The 19,251-nt window shown below is 35.2% G+C and overlaps 1 protein-coding gene across 1 annotated transcript in view; it reads left to right on the top strand.

Annotated features, from left to right (window-relative positions):
* Nucleotides 1-16,949: 16,949 nt before the first annotated feature.
* Hdx (highly divergent homeobox) overlaps nt 16,950-19,251 on the top strand; it is a 174,755-nt gene continuing 172,453 nt past the window's right edge. The window contains exon 1 of the mRNA XM_005410080.2: nt 16,950-16,994. The gene's annotated coding sequence lies outside the window, so the exon portion shown is untranslated. The remainder of the gene's footprint in view (nt 16,995-19,251) is intronic.

Raw genomic sequence — 19,251 nt, 5'->3', positions numbered from 1 at the left:
GTCATTTGGGCTGTTTCCAAGATTTAGCTATTAGAAACCGTGCTGTTTAAACTTGAGTGTGCATACAACACTGTGGTATGATGCTTTTAATCCTTATGAACACAACCAAGAAGAGGAATAGCTGCATCAAATGAAATCTCTACTTTTACTTTTTTGAGTAATTTCCACCTTGATTTCCACAGTGGTTGCTTCAGTCTACACTCCTATCAATAGTGGAGAAGGGTTCCTACATGCCCACACTCTCACCAGCATTTGCTATTGATTGATATCTTGAAAATAACCATTCTTTCTGGACTGAGCTGGATGACAGTGTTGCTTAAGTTGTATCTCTTGAAGGACAAGTGATGTTACATATGTTTTCATACATTTATTTGCCATTTCTACTTCTTGTTAGAAATGTCTATTCATTTCCAATGCCCAATTTTGGATTGGGTCTTTAAATTTTGGGAGGAAGTCTGATTATTCTGAGTTATTTATGTATTCTAGATATTACTCTTTGTCTGAGGAACAGCTCGCAAATATTTTTCCCATTCTGTGGGTTGTCCCTTTACTCCACTAATGATTTCTTTTGCTGTTAAAAAGCTTCTTAATAAGATGAAATTCCAGTTGTTGATTCCTTGTAATATTTACCACGCAATTGGTATTTTGTTCATAAAGTCTTTGCCTACACTATAACTTCGAGAGATGCATCTAGTCTCTCTTCCAGCAGATTTAATGTTTTGGTTTTATTACTTAGATCTTTGATTCATTTTGACTTTAATTTAGTACGTGGTGAGAAACATGGGTCTAAGTTAGGTTTCATCATGTGTAAAGGCAATTTTTCCAGCACCATTTATTAAAGAGGCTATCATTATTCCAGTTAAGGCCCTTTGTTCAAAATAAGGTGGCTGAGTGTGTTTGGAGTTGTTTCTGCATCTTTTAACCTGTTCTACTGATCCTTGTGTCTTTTTTTTTTCCAGTACCATGCTATTTTTATCACAGTAGCCTTGCAGTATAATTTCAAGTCTAGGATTGTGATACCCCCCTCACTTTCTTTTGTTGCCCAGAATTGTTTTTGCTATTATAGGTATATTTTGCTTCCAAGCAAATTTCAGGATTTTTTTCTCTAATTCTGTGATGTATACTATTGGTTTTTTTTTTTTATCTCAATCTGATAAAGCCATCTATGAAAAACCAACAGTCAACAGCATACTAAATGCTCAAAAACTGAAATCTTTCATTCTAAAATCAGGAACAAGACAAGGTTGTTCACTATCACGACTCCTATTCAATATAGTTCTAGAAACATTAGCCAGAGAAGTCAGACAACAGAAACAAATAAAAGAAATAAAGATACAAAAAGTAGAAATTAAATTATCATTATTTGCAGATGACATTGTACTCTACATGGAAAGCCCTAAAAACTCTACCAAAAGAATTCTAGATTTAATAACCAAATTCAGTTGCATAGCTGGATGCAAAGTCAACACTTAAAGTCAATAGCATTCTTATATACAAATAAACTCACTGAAAGAGAAATCGGTGAAACCACATCTTTTGTAATAGCATTAGAGAAATGAAATACTTAGTAATCAATCTAAAAAAGGAAGTAAAAGTTCTCTACATTGAAAATTACAGTACTCTGAGAAAACAGATCAAAAAGCATATCAGTAAATGGAAAGATATCCCTTGCACTTGGATAGAAAGAACCAACATAGGGAAACTGGCCATACTCTCCAAATGTTATACAGATTTAAGGCATATTCATATTTATAGCAGTGCATCTCACATTTGGCTAGATTATGGAAGCAGCCTACATTCCCAACAGCCATTGAATGGATAAATAAATATATGCTATTTTTACACATTAGAGTATTATTCAGACAAAGAATTATAAATTCAAATCACTTTTAAGAAAACAGATAGAACTTGAGACAATAATGATAAGTGAAATAAATTAGATTCAGATCTTTAATTTTCACATGGTTTTTCTTATACAAGGAATAAAAACAGAAACACATTAAAGAGTAATAAAATGTAAATGGTAGTAAACATGAAGATAGACTTCTTCTTGAAAATCAGGAATTGGGGCAGGGAAATAGGACACGTGTTGGGAGGATGGGAAAGAAAAGGTTTCAATATGATTAAATTTTGTGTGTATATGTATGAATTTCCCAAAGTAAACATAATTATTGTGTTTTGCAAACATATACCAATTAAATAAATAGGCATAATTTTAGACTACCTCATATATTTTACTTTTGAACTGAAGCATTACTCCACTTACACTAAAAGCAATCATTAATGTATTTGTGTTTATATTTTCAATTATATTTTTTGGCTGTGCTAGAGGTACTGTGCTTTTTCTTTTCTTCTAAGTATCTGCTTTAACCATTTAACATATTCTATATTTCTTCCTGGTATTTATTTTGAAATTGTGAATTTTCTCTTCAAATTGTTCTCTCTAGGGCTGGGGATGTAGCTCAGTGGCACAAGCCTGCCTGGCAAGCGCAAGGTCCTGAGTTTGATCCCCAGTACCACAAAAACAAAAAAACAAACAAACAAATTGTTCTCTCTACAAGTTACAATATCTACCCTTGAACACTCAGTCTAAATTCAATAAAATTCTTTAATCACTCTCAGACCATAAAATAACATTTTAGCATTTTAATTCTTTTTACGTTCTTTTAACTTGTTATTTAATTATGCATTTTAAATTTATAACTTCCTAAAAAGCAAAATACCACGATACAAAATTTTGATTAGTAAAGTAAACCTTAGTGCAAGCTAGAGACTTTCATAGTGATATGTCAAACTATGTTCAACAATTATTACAAATGTTCCATTCTGATACAGATGTTGATAATGAGGAGGATGCACATTATTTTGAAGGCAAGAATTATAGTTTAATCTTTCAAAAAGATTTGCTTGTATTTTCTGTGAACTTTTAATATTCCTAAGATGTAAAGTCTTAAAAATTCAATTTCACAAGATATCCTGTGTATCACTTTATACCATAAATTTTATTTAGATTTACCTTCATATTATTTACTTCTTTCTTCACTTATCAATTTTTTCTAAGATCACTTTTGTCTGCTTTCAGAAAATTATTTTTTTTCTCTTTTTGAGTGTCATCTCATTTTATTTTTGTTTGATAATATTTTCCTTCAGTACTCTACTTTAGATATATTTCCCCGGAAGTAGAATTATGAAATGGTAGGGTTTAATTTTTTAGAAGAACAAATACAGTATTCCATTTTCTTTTGACTTCCTTTGGTACCAGTGAGAAGCCAGAAAACTACACTTGCCATCCTTTAATGATCATGTCTCATTTTAGAGTATTATTAAGGCTTTATTTTATCATTAAGGCTTTTTAAACTTTGCTTTTTCGCTGCTGGACAATGATACATCAAAATTTGGATTACTTTTACTTATCATTTATAAATTATATATTCTGAATTTTTGGAGACAGTATAGAATGGAAAATTTATAACCTTATAATTATAAATATTCTTCTTCATTTTGTCTCTTACTTCTTTTGGAGACATTAATTAACCACATATTTGATCTTATTCTATTTTTCAGGCTTCCTACCTCTTGCACATTTTCAAACTTTTCATTCCTCCAAACTTTCTTTATGACTAATATGTTTTGATCTGTTTTACAGTCTAGTCCTGACATTGTCTCTTCAGTTATATGGAACCTTCTATTAAAAGCCATATGTTTATTGATTTCTGAATTTATATTGTATTTTTGCTTTTGTAAGTTCATAAGATATGCTTTTTATTCAAAGAGTTTTGGCCATTTTGACAATATCTTGTTTCCTCTAAAATTATTATTCTCTCTTAATTATCAATACATCATATTCATGGTTCCTTTGTAATGTATTTATGGTCATTCTATTATCTGAAATCCTATGACTCCTTTATTTCTCATGTACATTTTGTTTCCAGTACTGAGATTCTACACATACTTGTTTATCTTTGATTTCATTGTCTTTGAACAAATAACTGAGAACAACTTGAAAAGTAAAATAAACACTTCATAGAGAGAGAATTTCCATCTGCTTCTGGGTGCACCTGTGCAAAAAAAGTGTTGCTAACATAGAAAAGCAAATTGATAGTTTGATGTTTTCTGGATATTTCAAGTGAGATGTGTTTGGCTTATCAGAGTAGTATTTCCTGTGTCCCATATGGCTCTCAATATTTCTGGGGGAAAAACGGCTAGAGGATGGAGAAATAAAGATAAGAGACAAAGGTTGGGCTCAGGTGGAGCCCTCTTTCTCCAGATGGGAGGAAAGGAACTGCTCAATCATGATAGGGGCATTCATTTATACCTTTGAAAAAAATAAAATCACCTGATACAGTGTTGCCTAGCAACTAATTGTTGGGCATGTCTCAGGCAAGATGTTTCTCTGGACTGAAGGGGTTTGATTGCTTTTGGCACTCTTCCTTTTCTGACTGGCCTTGCCTTGCCCGCACATGGGTGATCAATTTCCAGCCTCATCCTCTCCCTACAAGTATTTTTCTGTTTTCTCATTCTGTTAGTCTACACTTTGAGAGCAAAACTTACAAAAACTTAGAAAAACTTCCAATTTTCCCAGATTGCCACATGCTTTCAGTGCTGAGATAGACAGCTTTGGTATACTTCTCATATCTCTGGAGTTTTACTCTCCCTTATAAAAAATTACATTTAATTCTAATTACATAATAACCAAAGTTTTTTCACATTTATGGGAATCACAATGCAATGTATTAATATGCTCACTGTATTCTTATAAATGAAAAAAACCATGTTAAATCTATTACTCTTTTGGTTCTTTCTTCTATTGTCAATCTTTCTTAGGATCTTAAATTTTAGTAAAACTTTAATCTTTTCTACAAATTTGACATTTAGATTATCTACAAGTTTAGAGACGCAATTAAGAATATAATCACTTTAGACATCAAATAAATATGCCAAAAGTTAAAAAATAGATGAAGCTTTTCTTTATTTTCATCTTTTCTTTCTGACATACACCTCTTTTTAATTTCTATCTCTTTCACTGCCTCAGTGCAAACCAGTTCTCTCTACTCCTACTGAAATAAAAATGATCTCTTAGTGCCATATTTTACTCAGTCCATAATGATATTGTTCCATTGAGACCATTTTTAAGAAGAGGTAGATGAATAACACATGAATACAAAAGCAATATTCCAATGTTTAGGAATAATAGAGCTTTGAAGTTTGACACAACTGACCTTGAATATTGGTTCTCACTTTGAAGTTTTGTGAGGCTAACATCTCTGAGAATCAGTTCCTCCTATAAATATAGGAATAATAACATCACAAAGAGTTCTTGTAAATCATCCATGAGAAAGTACATGTAAATAATCTATTTTCGTATTTGGTATGAAACTTCTATTCTTTAATACAACAAGTAGAATTACTAGGTGCGATTAAAAAGGGCCACCAAGTATACTGCAGAGGTAATAATGAGTTTTGCCTTTTGTAACTACTAGCTATAAAATAATCTAATACATCTGTTTGACCTTATAAAACTCATGTTAATTACAGTCATTTTATGGAATATTTGCAAATTTCTCCTTTATTGTTGAAATGATTGCTTATATTCAGTATTCTTATCTATAAAACAGAGTTAATATTCATTCTCCAGATTTTGATAATTAAATGAGATAATATATATGAATATATCCAGTGCAGTCTTCAATATTATGGAAGTACAATGCATATAGATAAGATCTTGGTTAAAATATAACTTTGTAAGTTTTATTTGAATACCAAATTAAATTTTTCTTGTACCCTGAGTCTTGATAACTTACTGTTTTTGACATACATTTATTAAAATATTGCAGATGATGTTGCTTAGGAACAGCTTTTTTATAAAGAGTAAAATTGACTAGATGAACACTTGTGGTACTTGGCAGTCCTGTAATTTTAGGTTCTAGTGAACACATTTTCAACAAGTTTAGAATGTCAATACTGATCTTTGTCAATACAGAGATTGTCTTTAAAACTGAGGGATATTGGCCATTGTCTCCAGGAGAATTTGTTCAGAATATCCAGAAAAGACTAACATAAGAAAGTACTGATTTAATCCATAGTATCAGTAAATTCCCACTAGAGAAACAGATTTAATGCAAGAATATATGCATACATACATATGGGTTACAATGGCTGCCTGCAGAGTTGTGTGGAAAAGTACAAAATGACTGGATACTGGAGGAAATCACATCTGGTACACCAGCTGCAATTTTAGTCATCACATGGTTCAGTTTATAGTGTTCTGCCATCTTTCTCCAAGATCCATCATCTTTTGCATGGGCTAAATGGGAGAATTAAATAGAGATATGATGAGAACCACCACTCCATCATTCTTCAAGTGCTTGATAGCGACACTAATCTCTGAAATCCCTTCAGGGATGTGGTATTATTTGGTTTACTATTTTACCAGATAAAGTCAAGTCTAATGGATTCCATTTGGCCTTTCTTATCATAACTTGAGCCCTCATGCTCAGGTTAAGGAAAAAATATGAGGACTTTGCCATGTATGAAATATACCTGTCCCAATTATACATTCTGGAATAGAAGAAATGACTGCAGAATATATGTGAGGATATATATACTCAACACACTGTGAGTCAAATCTTTACTAAAACACCATCAATCACCTGATCTCTACAGTACCTTACTCTTACTAGAGCGCCAAAATGATATTTTGGATTCCCTGGAATCATCATTAGTTCCAAACCAGTGTCCATTGTTTTCCAACATGTCTGATCATTTCCCTTCCCTCAACATACAGTTACTCTGGTAAAAGGGCTCAGATGCCTTTGGTGAAGGATGGAAGAAAGAGTGACCATAAATTTTTGGTCACCTACCATGGTCCTTCCTCAAGTGGATCAAGCTATCCCTTCATTCAAGAGGTTTTGGGTCATATACTGGCTCAGTCTGGAAAATGGTTGAGGGGCCATGATTCCCTTTCACTACAGTTTGAAGCAAGTTTTTGTTCATTTGCTCTTAAACTTATCTGATTATATAAATCTAGTAAATTCTTTGTTGGCTTCTTGTTTATTTCACTTTTGCGGACCCTGTGGTTTATCAGCCAATGCCATATATCTACATGTGTCAAATCTTTTGATCATCCTTCTACTCCAGCAGTCCATTAGGTTAAGTAAGGGCACCTTGTGGTTGGTGATTAAGTGCTACCACTTGATCCCTGCTACTCTGGGATCCAATTAAACCACTGACTTCACATTTCACAATTGAGTTACCATGGTCCCCACTGAGGTCTGACATACAGAGGTGGGCAATGACAGGGGCCATCAGGGAGGGCAGTTTTCCCCTGATGAATCTGTTTCTCAAGTTGTTAGTAAAGGGTAAATTTTCTAGACCACCCAGGTTTAAAATAAAAACTATTCCTCTGGAAAAGGAGATTGAAGAGGACATTAGAAAATGGAAAGATATCCCCTGGTCCTGGATAGGCAGAACCAATATAGTCAAAATGACCATATGTCCAGTACTGTTATACAGACTTAGTTCAATTCTAAACAAGATACCAATAACATTCCTTACAGAACTGGAGAAAGTGATCATAAAATTCTTATTGAAATACAAGAGATCTAGAATAGAAAAAGCAATTCTGAGCAATAAGAACAAGGCAGAGGGCTTCACGAGCCCAGAATCCAGGTCATGATATTGGAATTTTAATAGGGATTACATCGACTCTGTAGACCACTCTCACTAATATGGCCATTTTAACATTATTAATTCTGTCGGTCCCTGAACATGGACAGTCTTTTTCTCTTATAGTGTCTTTTTTATTTCTTTCTTCAGTGTTCTGTAATTTTTATTACAGAGATATTTCATTTCCTTGATTAGGTTGGTTTCTAGGTATTTATTGAAGATATAATGAATAGAATTATTTTAATGATTTTTATCAGCTGAGTTATTATTATTTTATTAAGAAGACATTGATTTTCTTAACTGAGGTTTTTATCTTGTTATTTTGCTGAATATTGTACATAAAAGTCTTCTGGTTGAGTTTTTAGGATTCTTTCAGCATAGGTTAATATGAACCACAAATGAAGATAGTTAGAAATATTTCTTTTGTAATTGTATCCCTTTTTAAATCTTCCTCTTACCTAGTTTCTTTGTCTAAAATTTCCATTAGTATATTAAATAGAAGTAGTGAGAGTGGATATCCTTGTCTCTTTTTCTGATTTCAGAAGAACTACTTTTAGTATTTATCATTCAATTTGACTTTGGCTGTGAGTTTATTGTATATGCCCTTTATCATTTAGAATATGATCCTTCTAAAGTTAGTTTTTGAAACCTTTTGTTATAAAGGGAAAAAAGTTGAATTTTTTGAAGGCTTTTTCTCTTTCACTTGCGCTAATTGTGTGATTTTTATCACTGATTTTTTATATGTCAGGTATTATGATTATTGATTGTATATGTTGAACTACCATCGTGTCCATGGAATAAAAATAACTTGATTATGATGTGTAATATTTTAATATGATATTAAATTATGTTTAGAAATATTTTTACATTCGCTTTCTTGACTAATATACCAAATCACTCTGGCCTTAATTTATCTCTTTTGGTCTTTGTTTTCTTCTTCCCTTTTCCTCCTCCTCCTCTCTCTTCCTACTCCTCCTCGTTCTTCTTCTTTTTTCTTCTCTTTCTACTCCTCCTTCTTCTTTTTGATTGACTTTTACACTTTTACCTTCATTATGTTTTGTCTGATAACATGACAGTTTTTTAAAAAATAATTTGCCTACTTTTTAATCCTTATGATCTTTAACTGAGTTACTGATTTCTATACTCCTGTATGAACACCTCTGTGTGTCAACAGTCTTACCTGATGTGACTTTTGCTACATGTCTGACTTGTTATGCTCTTCCCCAACTCCTCATAATTTAAACCTCATTTCTTGTTTCTGTTGGCCACTCTATATACAACTACTTTGCTTACATGGTTCTGGATCATTAGTTTTGTGTTGATTTAGCTCCAGACCTTGAGTCCTTGCTTTGGCAAACCTTAGCTCTGAACCTTCATTTACTATGTTGGACTGAAAACAATATGATTCTTAACAGTTTCAAATGATCATCACCACTATGTAATCAAAAGTTAATCATTAAATAAATTATTGATCCACTGATCTTAATTTATTTTGTGCTTCTCTATATTTTATTTTCATTATTCACAAAATATAATGACAAAATAATGTTAAAAATGAGATGAACTTTTCTTAAAGATGTACCTCCAAAAATATCCATTTTAACCCTTTATTTGTTTAGTGAAGAATTCATTTCTGAAAGCTTATCAAATAACTCAGCAATTCAAGTGTTTTTTTTTACCTTTCTTTCTTAACTCTCCCTGCAGCCCAAACATCTACTTAAAGCAAATACCCTTTAGCTATCTTTTTTGTAACTACATGGATGATGAAGCATATATTTGGATGTTTCTTCAGATACATCCAAATACATTGTAATTTTCTAACAAAAAGTATGCTGTCTTAGTTACTTTTCTAGTTGTTGAGCTAAAATAGCCATTACCCGAAGTTAAAGGAGGAAAACATTTTTTCAGCTTACAATCTCTAGAGGTTTCAGTCCATAGTTGACCAATTCTAATGCAGGACAATGTGGCAGAGAGTCATCACAGAAGAAGAACAGTCCATGGCATGGTAAGTAGAAAATAGAGAGCAATAAGCAGTGGCAGAAACAGCAGAAACAGCAGAAGCAGTAGAATAAGTGAGTATCAGCAGCAATCCTGCTTCTTTATGTCCCTTTATCTTCCATCTAGGCCACAAGCCTATTGATTGATGCTACCCATACCCAGGGTGGGTATTCCATTACCTACCTCCTTGATTCCAGTATCATGCTCATAATCCACATCTGCATACCCTAATCCAATCACCTTTGAAACTCCCCATCACTGACTGAGTGGGATTTGGTGGGGACATCTAGATACAAACCATAACATATAGTATTCTCCATGTATTTCCCTTAATTTGAATTGAGGTTTCTCCTAAATCTTTTAGTTCCTTTAAGGATAAATAAGCCTTGGTATATACAATTTTGAGTTGTTGGCTGACTGTGCTAGTTACAATTCTCATTGTTGAAACAAAATATTGAATAGCTTTGCGCAGTGGCAGTATCGTAGCCAATGAGGTTTATCTGAGGCGCGATTATTGCTAATTGAAAACTTTTCCCAAAATATTGAATGACCAAAGTTAAGAAAGAAAAGCTTTATTTAGCTCACAGTTTGTAGAAATTTCAGTTTATAGTTGACTGGCTCCAAAGAAGGGTAGCATGCCAGAAGGACATTGCAGCGAAGAAACAGTTCATGGCCAGCAAAGGGCAGCAAGCCACGTGTGTCAAGTAATTAGCCTCTTTATGTCCCTTATATCTTACCCAGACTACCTACCCTTAATGCAGGTAGCACTCACACCCTTCATCCTAACAGCATATCCTTGATCCCCTCATCATACACTTTAGATCCATTCACCTTCGAAAAGCCCCACCTAGGACTGCATGAGGCTTTAGTGGGACAGCTCATAAAAGCTATAACATTCCACCCCTGGTGCCTCAAAAACTTGTACCCATCCCTTTATATAAGAAGCATTTAGCCCATCTCCAAGAGTTGCCAAATTCTTAATAGTTTCAGCATAGCTGAAAAGTCCAAGTCTAATGTCTCTTTTGAGATTTAAGGCAAAATCTTAGCTTTATGCCCCTGCAACAAATGGACAGAAAGTTAAACACTACCAACATAAAAAGGCACAATATAGACATTTCTATTACAAAAGGTAAAAAGAGGGGGATAGAAAGGGATGGGAAGAAAGCAAGACCAAAATCCCACAGGCTACACATTAAATCATGTAGTTCCACGTTCAGCATTCCCAGCAATCTGTGACTCTATCCCTATAGCACTTTTAGTGGTTGTAGTTCCCATGGCTTCTTGAAACTTTCTTCAGACAATCCATACTCCTGGCTTCTCCAGCCTTCTTCACTTTTGGCTTCACTCTCAGAGCTTCACACATTGCCCTTTCTGGGGCACATTGCCTGACATCACAGACCTTCTTCTGAAATCTGGGTTAAAGCCTTCTTGACTTCACACATCTTGCATTCTGCACGCACCTACGACGAGTACCATGTGGGTGATGCCAAGATGTGCAGTCAGGTGGGGAGGATCCGGGGTTCTTTCACTCCTGGGTACAGCATTTGAGTGCCTATGAACCAAAACTTAAAGAACAACTTCGCCAGGCTAAATCTATTTTAGAACATGGTGCTCTGGGGCTTTCTTTTCAAAACAGTGTGGAGTCTTGCTGGTTTTTGTGATGTCCTCAGGCCATCTTTTCTATGGTTCTCTTCCTACTCAGCTATCAAGTTCTCTGCTCCATCTTTGCAATCCATGACTTTACTAGAGATTTCTTTCTGGCCAATCTCACAACATTTCAAATTATTCTGCTGTGTCCTTTGCTCTTGATTCTCAACATAGATCTGGTTAGACTGTCCTGAAATTTCTCCTTTAGTTGGCTTAATTAATTTAATTAAGCAGATTAAATACTCAGTCTCAGGCAGTCTCTGGACATGAACAAAATGTAGACAAATTTTGTGCCAAGGCATAGCATACATCGTCTGGAGTTCAACAGCCAATACAGTCCTTCTTCTTGGCAGAAACCTTCTGAGCCTGGTCTTTACTGGCAGCATTCCTATCATCATTCTGGTCTTCTCAGCTCTGACCAGAATCTGCCATCAAGTACAGCTGAAGGTGTTCTAGGGCTGCCTTTTCAACTGGCATCTCCAAACATTTCCAAATTCTTCCCACAAGCCAGTTCCAAAGGTTCCTGTGCCATGTGGTCAGGTACAGTCACAGCAACAACCCCAATTCTGGTAGAAAATTCTCAAGTAATTTTTCTCATTGCTGAGACAAAATACCTGTTGCTCAAAGGTAAAGGAAGAAAGGTTTAATTGGTTCACAGTTTGTAGATATTTCAGGTCATAATTGGCTAAGGCAGGGTAGCATGGCAGAGGAACATAGCAGAAGAGTAACAGATAAACAGAGTATCTGTTTATGGCAACAGAAGGTAGAAAGGAACAGGCAAGCGACAAGTGATAAGAGACAAGCTTCTTTCTGACCCTTATATCTTACCCAGCTTCTTTCCAACCCTTATATATCACACCTTTAATCATATCATCACATCCTTGATCCTAGCATCACACACCCTAGATCCAGCCACCTTCAAAAGGCCCCACCTAGGACTGCATGAAGCTTTGGAGGGACATCTGGACAGAAGCTATAACATTGATGTATTTATGCAGATTAAAAAATGATACTGATTTGAAGTATTCTGAAATGACCCATACTTCATGGTGCTAAACAAAGAATCCCTTTCCAGATGACTCCTCTGGACTACTAACATTCTTTTTTTTTGGTTTGGTTCTGGTAATCAAACTCGGGACCTTGTGCTTGCTAGACAGGCACTTGTGCCACTGAGCTATATTCCCAGCCCCAGGACTACTAACATTCTTATGACTAAATAATCCACTGTGTGTATCATCATCTCAATTTATTTAACAAGAAATTTATTAACCTAAGATCTACCTGCTCCAGCAAGCTCATACATAATCTACTGGAAATCCTTTAGCTCCCTCTACCATAAGAAATACTATTTAACTTATATGTAGACTTTAAATTCTAGTGTGAGAAAGCAAATAAATTTCATAATTTCTCAGTGACATGAGCAAAATAAAACAGGAAAGATATGGAAGAGATATTGTTTTGTTTTAGAGGCACTATTTTAAATAGATTCGTTCATCAAGATAATCTAAGAAGATTGTATTTTAGCATAGTCCCCGAGGGATCAGAAGACATATTCTATGTGAAGATCTTTAAGAAGAGTTTTTCAATAAAGCATAGCAAGTGCAAAGTCTCTGAAGAGGGAACATACTTTCCAGAAGAAATCAAAGAACAGTGAAATGGAGCATATTGAACCAGGACAGAAAGAAGTTGTAGGCAATGAGCCATGTCAAGGATTTTTAATATTTTTTTTGGGTTAATTTAGTAGGAAGAATTTGGAGAATTTTAATTCAGGGAATGATTTTATCTGTTTAAAAATTTAAACAGTATTTTGACTGCTCTAAGTGAAAATATTGAAGATGGATGAGTGTAAGTGATAAGAAATTGTAGAATATGGTTTTGTAGTAGTTCAAAATAGAGGTGCTAGTGACTCAGATAGAATGACTGAAGAGGTAATCAGTACTCACATTTTGGGCACATTTTGAAAGGATAGCCTTGATCATATTGATAGCTTGAGTACAGAGTATAAGTGGAAATGAATGAATAGCTGAATGAATATAACTGCTTACTTTTGTAATCTGGTTTTATGTATGTCTCCTTTTGTCAGGTGGAGTTTAAACTCTTCAGTGGTACAGGCTTTGATCTTCTTTAATTATCTTTATCAGTACATGTTTGGGTACATAGTGATTACATTTGTTGTGAGAATTTCACACATAGTACATTTTAATTATTTTTTATCCCCTACTCCTTGCAGCCCTCCCTGCTGCCTCCCATTCTTGGTCCCCTCTTCATTTGCAAAAGCTGTATTTTCATTTTTTCCCTTCAAATATTTTTTTCTCTCCTCTCCCCCTCCATCTCTTCTTCTCATTTCCATTTGAAAAAAATCATTCTACTTCCTATTATCTTTTATCTTGCTCTTTATATTTTGGGTTTCTCATATAAGGGAGACTATGTGATATTTAAGCTTGTGTATTTGATTTGTTTCACTTAATATTGTGGTCTCCATAGGTATCCATTTACCTATGATTGCCTTAAGTTTTATAGTTCTTTATGACTGAGTAGTACTCTATTATATATAAAGGTCACATTTTATTTATCTATTCATCTATTGATGGGCGTATAGGCTGTTTTCAAGATTTAGCTATTATAAACTGTATTGTTATAAACATGGATATGCATGTAGCTCTGTAATGTGACTAATCTCCATGTAACCTCAGTTCCAAGAACAAAGTAGAAACTTAATAAATGTGTTATTTTACCGTTAACAGGGCATTCCCTAATCTGTGCTTTAGACCCTTTTTAGTGTTTTTTTTTTATTTTTTTTTAATTTTAAAGAATAAAAGAAGGATAACATAATAATAGGGGGGACTTAGCAAATTACAGACAAAATGGCAGGAAACTATCAATGGTTATCATTTTACATATTATTGTCTACAAAATAGTTTCTCAGGAAAACAAATAGACAAATAATAGTGAGTTACAGACAAAAGAGGTAGGAGATTATCAAGAGTTGTTGTACTATACTTTGGTATCTTCAAAGTGGCTTCTAAAGAAAATAAATAGAGCTATACATGAGTGACCTATTGAAAAATCATTAACTCTTTTCAATGGTTGTTGTAGGAAACACATAATAATAAACATACATCCATTTATGAAATAGGATAGGAACATTACAAACTTTACACAGTTATGGATAGATTAGTAGGAAAATATCAATGGCTGCTGTAATACATGGTGGTGTCTTCAGAGTGGTTTCTCAGGAAGACAGAGATATGCAAGAGGGACCTATTAAGGAGTTACAGCCTAAGGGTTGTCAAAAATAGCATATTACCTCCTCACCAGTGACTCCTTTCACTGAGGTATGATGGCTGGAAGGAAGGCCAGGATTGAAAAGAAGGACAGAGAGACTTGTTCTTTTTAAATGTCTCAGTTTCCATTATATATTTTCATTCCTTCTTTTAATAGAATGATTGAAACCCATACAATCTAGATTCTGCATTACAACTACAACTGTCTTAATTATTTTCTCTCACTTCTGTCCATCCCAGTGTGATTAAAAATGTAAATTAATGACTTGAAATTTAAATTTCAGTTGTTCTTTCAAGAAGTACTTATTGACCCAGACCTGATGTGAGATACCTATAATTTCAGTACTTGGAGTTGTTCTTTCAAGAAGTACTTATTGACCCAGACCTGATGTGAGATACCTATAATTTCAGTTAAGGAAGGAGGATTAAGTTTGAGTTTAGCCTGGAATCATAGTTACATAAAGACCCTATATTAAAATAAAAAATATTAAAGAGAAGATGCACTTCTGTGTGAATGCCTTGGGTTCAATTTCTAGTACCAAAAGATGTAGTTACTGATTTGTGTGTACTTTATGTCCAGCATTTTTTCTAGATGCCATATAGATAAAACAGTTAAAAAACTATAACTGCCCTTGGGGTACAGTTGTTAAAAATACACCCAGTAACTAAAAATATAGTAACTAAAAATGTAGACTACACTTGATGGTAAGTGGTACCTAAAAATATGGTACTTTAGTTACTTTCAGTAACTGAAATATAGATTAGACTTGATAATAGGTGCTATGATAAAAAATAAAATAGTAAAGGGGACACATATGGAGTGTTAAGAACATCAAAATGTTAAGTAGGTGCTGTAAAGAAAACCAAAATTTTAAATAGGTGCCTCTTCAAGGAGGTTACATTTGATCATACAAAGACTATAAGGCATTACACTATCAGGTTTCTGATGTGAGTGTGAGCTTGGCTTGTTTGAGAAACTGAAATAATTCTGATATAAATACAAATTCAGCTAGTGATAGAGTGGTAGGAAATGAGGTAAGAAACATGGCAGGTCCAGATCATTTAGGGCCTTGGCCACAGTATAAGGAAGTTGTGTCTTGACAATGGAATATGAGAATGGAAACAATCGGACAATCTGGAGCCCAGCAGATCATACTCTTGTTTGAAAAAAACTCACCAAAGCTGTTTTGTAAATACTTGATTACAAGGGAATGAGATCTCTTGCCCTAAGGTGTTTTTGTAGCTTTTATCCTAATCAAAGTTCTCCACCTATTTGCAAAGGTTTTTATTATCAGTCTATCTTAACTTCCACTGGTCCTTAATATATGACTTTTATTTTCAAGGGTGTTTCATCATGAATTTACTGAAATCATATACACTTATACTTCTTTAACTTTGCCTGCCTCTTTCCTTTAAGAGAGTTCTTTTATTTTCTCTTATCCAGAGGTTAAATTCCAATTCTAGCATAAAATGGATCCTCATCTTTCCCATTTTATTGATGTTTCTAGTCATAAATTAATGTAGCTCTTAAATACGTTACCATATACTTTTACTGTAAATGTTTACTGTGCGCTAATCTTTTCTTCCAAATGATACTGCAAGTTCTAAAATAGCAGAGAAACAGTGGATTCTATGTGTCCATGATATACATTAAATATGGAAGTTATATCAAGTGAGCGTTGGGTGATATAACATGTAGCTTGTTTTTCCTGTAGTGATAATCACCCAAGTAACTTCTGGAAAACAAGGGTTAAAGTTAGGTAAAGGGAACACATAGTTTTTTGCCTAAACCATGGAACATATAGCAGCGCATTCTTATTGAAAAATTCCAAAGGCTGGCAACTTTTTAGTTTTAATAAAACTGAATATATACATGTCAGTACAATGACTGCATTTTTTAATGCTATCTCTTGCTTTTGTCAGTGTGGGACAATTTGCTGAAAGTGAATCTCAAGTTAGAAGATCAGGCAGGCACCTGCTCGAATAGCTGTCGCATAACTACTGTAGTCACAGGAGTGCTGGATGCTCACAGTAATCAGCGCCTTTGAGAGAGAGGGGGAGAGGGGGAAAGTGCTGGCCATACATTCAGCCTCTTTCTGTACCAGAAAGAGGCAGCCCCAGTGCAGGCAGCCATGTCTCCTCCCCCCTCCCCACTCTTGGGTTCTGGGCTGAAGCCTGGGACTGTCCGAGCTGATCTCGGGTTCTCATTGGCCGCTGTCTTTTGTGACGTCACGATCATGATGAGAATTGATGATCGGACACGCTGATTTCATTGTCTGAGGCGGCAGTGGAGATCCAGGAAAAATCTCTGAATCCTTCTGCTCCAGCACTGGCCTTCTCGGGATCCTCTAATACTATCTGGGATCCTCTGATCCCTTCTGTGACTCCATCACGTCCGAGGTAAGGATCTAACCTGGGTGGATGTGAAGGGCGAAGAAGGGCAGGCAAGGCAGTAGCATAATGCTGTGTCCAGCAGGGACCCGTAAATTCTGTAGATTAAAGAGCCAGCGAACAGTCCGGTGCGGCTCGTGGGGAACCAACTGCCTTTACCCTTCCAGGAAAGGTTAGCAGCGCCATGAGGTTAGAAAGGAGCTGAGGATAGCAATACAGTGGGTACTGCCAGAGAACACAGAGCACTGCTCCAAAAGGGCGAGTTTGGGGGCACTCTTCTGGCCCGGTAGTAGGAGGAAGTGGCGCCTCTGCCTCCGAAGAAAGAAGGTTGGTATCTATCACTTCCAGATTTTATTGGAGAGTAAATTTCTCACACCCCTACTCAAACACTTGGAAGACGATGCGCCTGCGCGTTAGCACCTTGGTGGGGGTTCGAGGCGATTTTAGCATGGAGCTTGCGCAGGCTTTTTTTCCTTTTCGCTGAAGGGGGTGGGGCTGAACCTTGCCTGGGTTGAATATGGGAAGAGGTAAGGAGTTGATCTTGAGACGTTTCAAGGGTCAGTTGAAGTGTAGGCATCTGCCATTTACTTTAAATCTGACCTACCTAATTTATGCAGCCGCAAAATTAGCCTCATGCATTTAAGCGTGTTCTGAATCTCCAGATACTAGTTTTGAAATGAGAGAAAGAATTTGGAGAATTTGTGGAATAGAATGTTGTCAGATGAGAAACTGGAGGGGAAAAACACTAATTATTCCAATAAATCCAGCCCAGAAGTTCAATCTTCAAAGAGCTCTAATTTGGAGTGACAGTCAGTGATTTTGAATGTTAAACTTCGAAGAGACTCAAAATGAGCTCCATTGTGAAGATTTAGAGAAAGAAATTTTCCTTTCCTGTCTTTTCTTCTTGGCTTTACTTCCTAGTCTCTGTTTTACGTTTCAAGGTGTTGTCTTTTCTTCCTCTTCTGTCTTTCTGCAGAACCACTGAAGTCGAATTGTATTTTGAGAGACCTTATCAAATGTCCCTTTGTTGAGAAGGCTTATGTTTTTCAGTAATTGTGAGGAAAAACCTCTCTGTGTGCTCGTGGTGGAGAAATTTTACAGTAAGTTTTTAAATTTCCCTCCACAGTCTGATCACGGATTCCTATTTCAGAGACAAATCTGGATTTTACTCCATTTTCATCAAGACATTATCTAATCTTGGCAAATTTTTTTCAAAAGCCCTCTCATAAAATTGTCCCGTTATGCTGCAACCTAAACTTTCATCACAGCCAGTCCAGTCACTAAAGGACCTTGCTCGCTAGCCTTCACCTGTGCCCCAAACCCTTAATTTATCCCACCTGGTGCGTGAATACCTATTGTTACCATTTTCTCTAATCAAAACATTATCAGTTTTCTATTTTCTATTGTTCCAAATCCCACCTGGATTTCAACAAATTTTGTAATCTAGCCTCATTCTCCACCGCAGTTTGACATCTCTCTTTACTAGCCCCTAATCAGTAACCTCCATAACTTTTCTCCTCACACCACTATCAATTCCTTCATCTAGGATAACATTTAGTGATTCAAATCTTACCCATATTTGAAGCTCTGTTCAAATTATACATCTCCATAAGTACCTTCCAATTCTAGCCCAATTGCTATCAGGATCACCTTTCCTAGAACTCCCACATCAATTACTGTGTTCATCAGTTTGTTATAACCTCATTTGTATTGTCTTCTTGTTTTGATGTGTGTGTGTGTGTGTGTGTGTGTGTGTGTATGACTGTATGTGTGTGTGTGTGTTTGAATGGATTTCTCAACTGAATTTCATCCCACATCTTAATGATTGTGATCATGCCATTTATTTTTTTTTCCATTTACTTCTTTATCATACATCCATAGCACCTGACTGATAAATCAGAATATCTGTAGCCGCCTAAGTTAGTTTTTCCCCTTAAAAATATTTCGGTGGAAATGAACTAATATTGTCATACAGAGAACTGCATACATATGAAAACTTATTCATTATTTGTTAGACAAGAGAACCACCAGTGACTTAAAGAATCTGAATGTAATCATGGAAAGATATTTTGGTGGTCACTATACAATGGGTGACCTCCAAATATAATATGTCCTCAAAAACAAAACCAAGTGATTAAGAGCCCAGAAGCAATTTTGTCTGTAAATTTCTTAGTTTGAAAAATATTAACTTTAGAGATAATCTGTTGTCCTGACAACATTGCATCATGTGTCCTCCTGAAATCTGCTAATTATTTTTTAATGTGTT

The sequence above is a fragment of the Chinchilla lanigera genome, unplaced genomic scaffold, assembly GCF_000276665.1.
Source record: "Chinchilla lanigera isolate Chin_1 unplaced genomic scaffold, ChiLan1.0 scaffold00128, whole genome shotgun sequence".
Taxonomy (NCBI): domain Eukaryota; kingdom Metazoa; phylum Chordata; class Mammalia; order Rodentia; family Chinchillidae; genus Chinchilla; species Chinchilla lanigera.
This window is presented reverse-complemented; position numbering and strand designations above follow the sequence as displayed.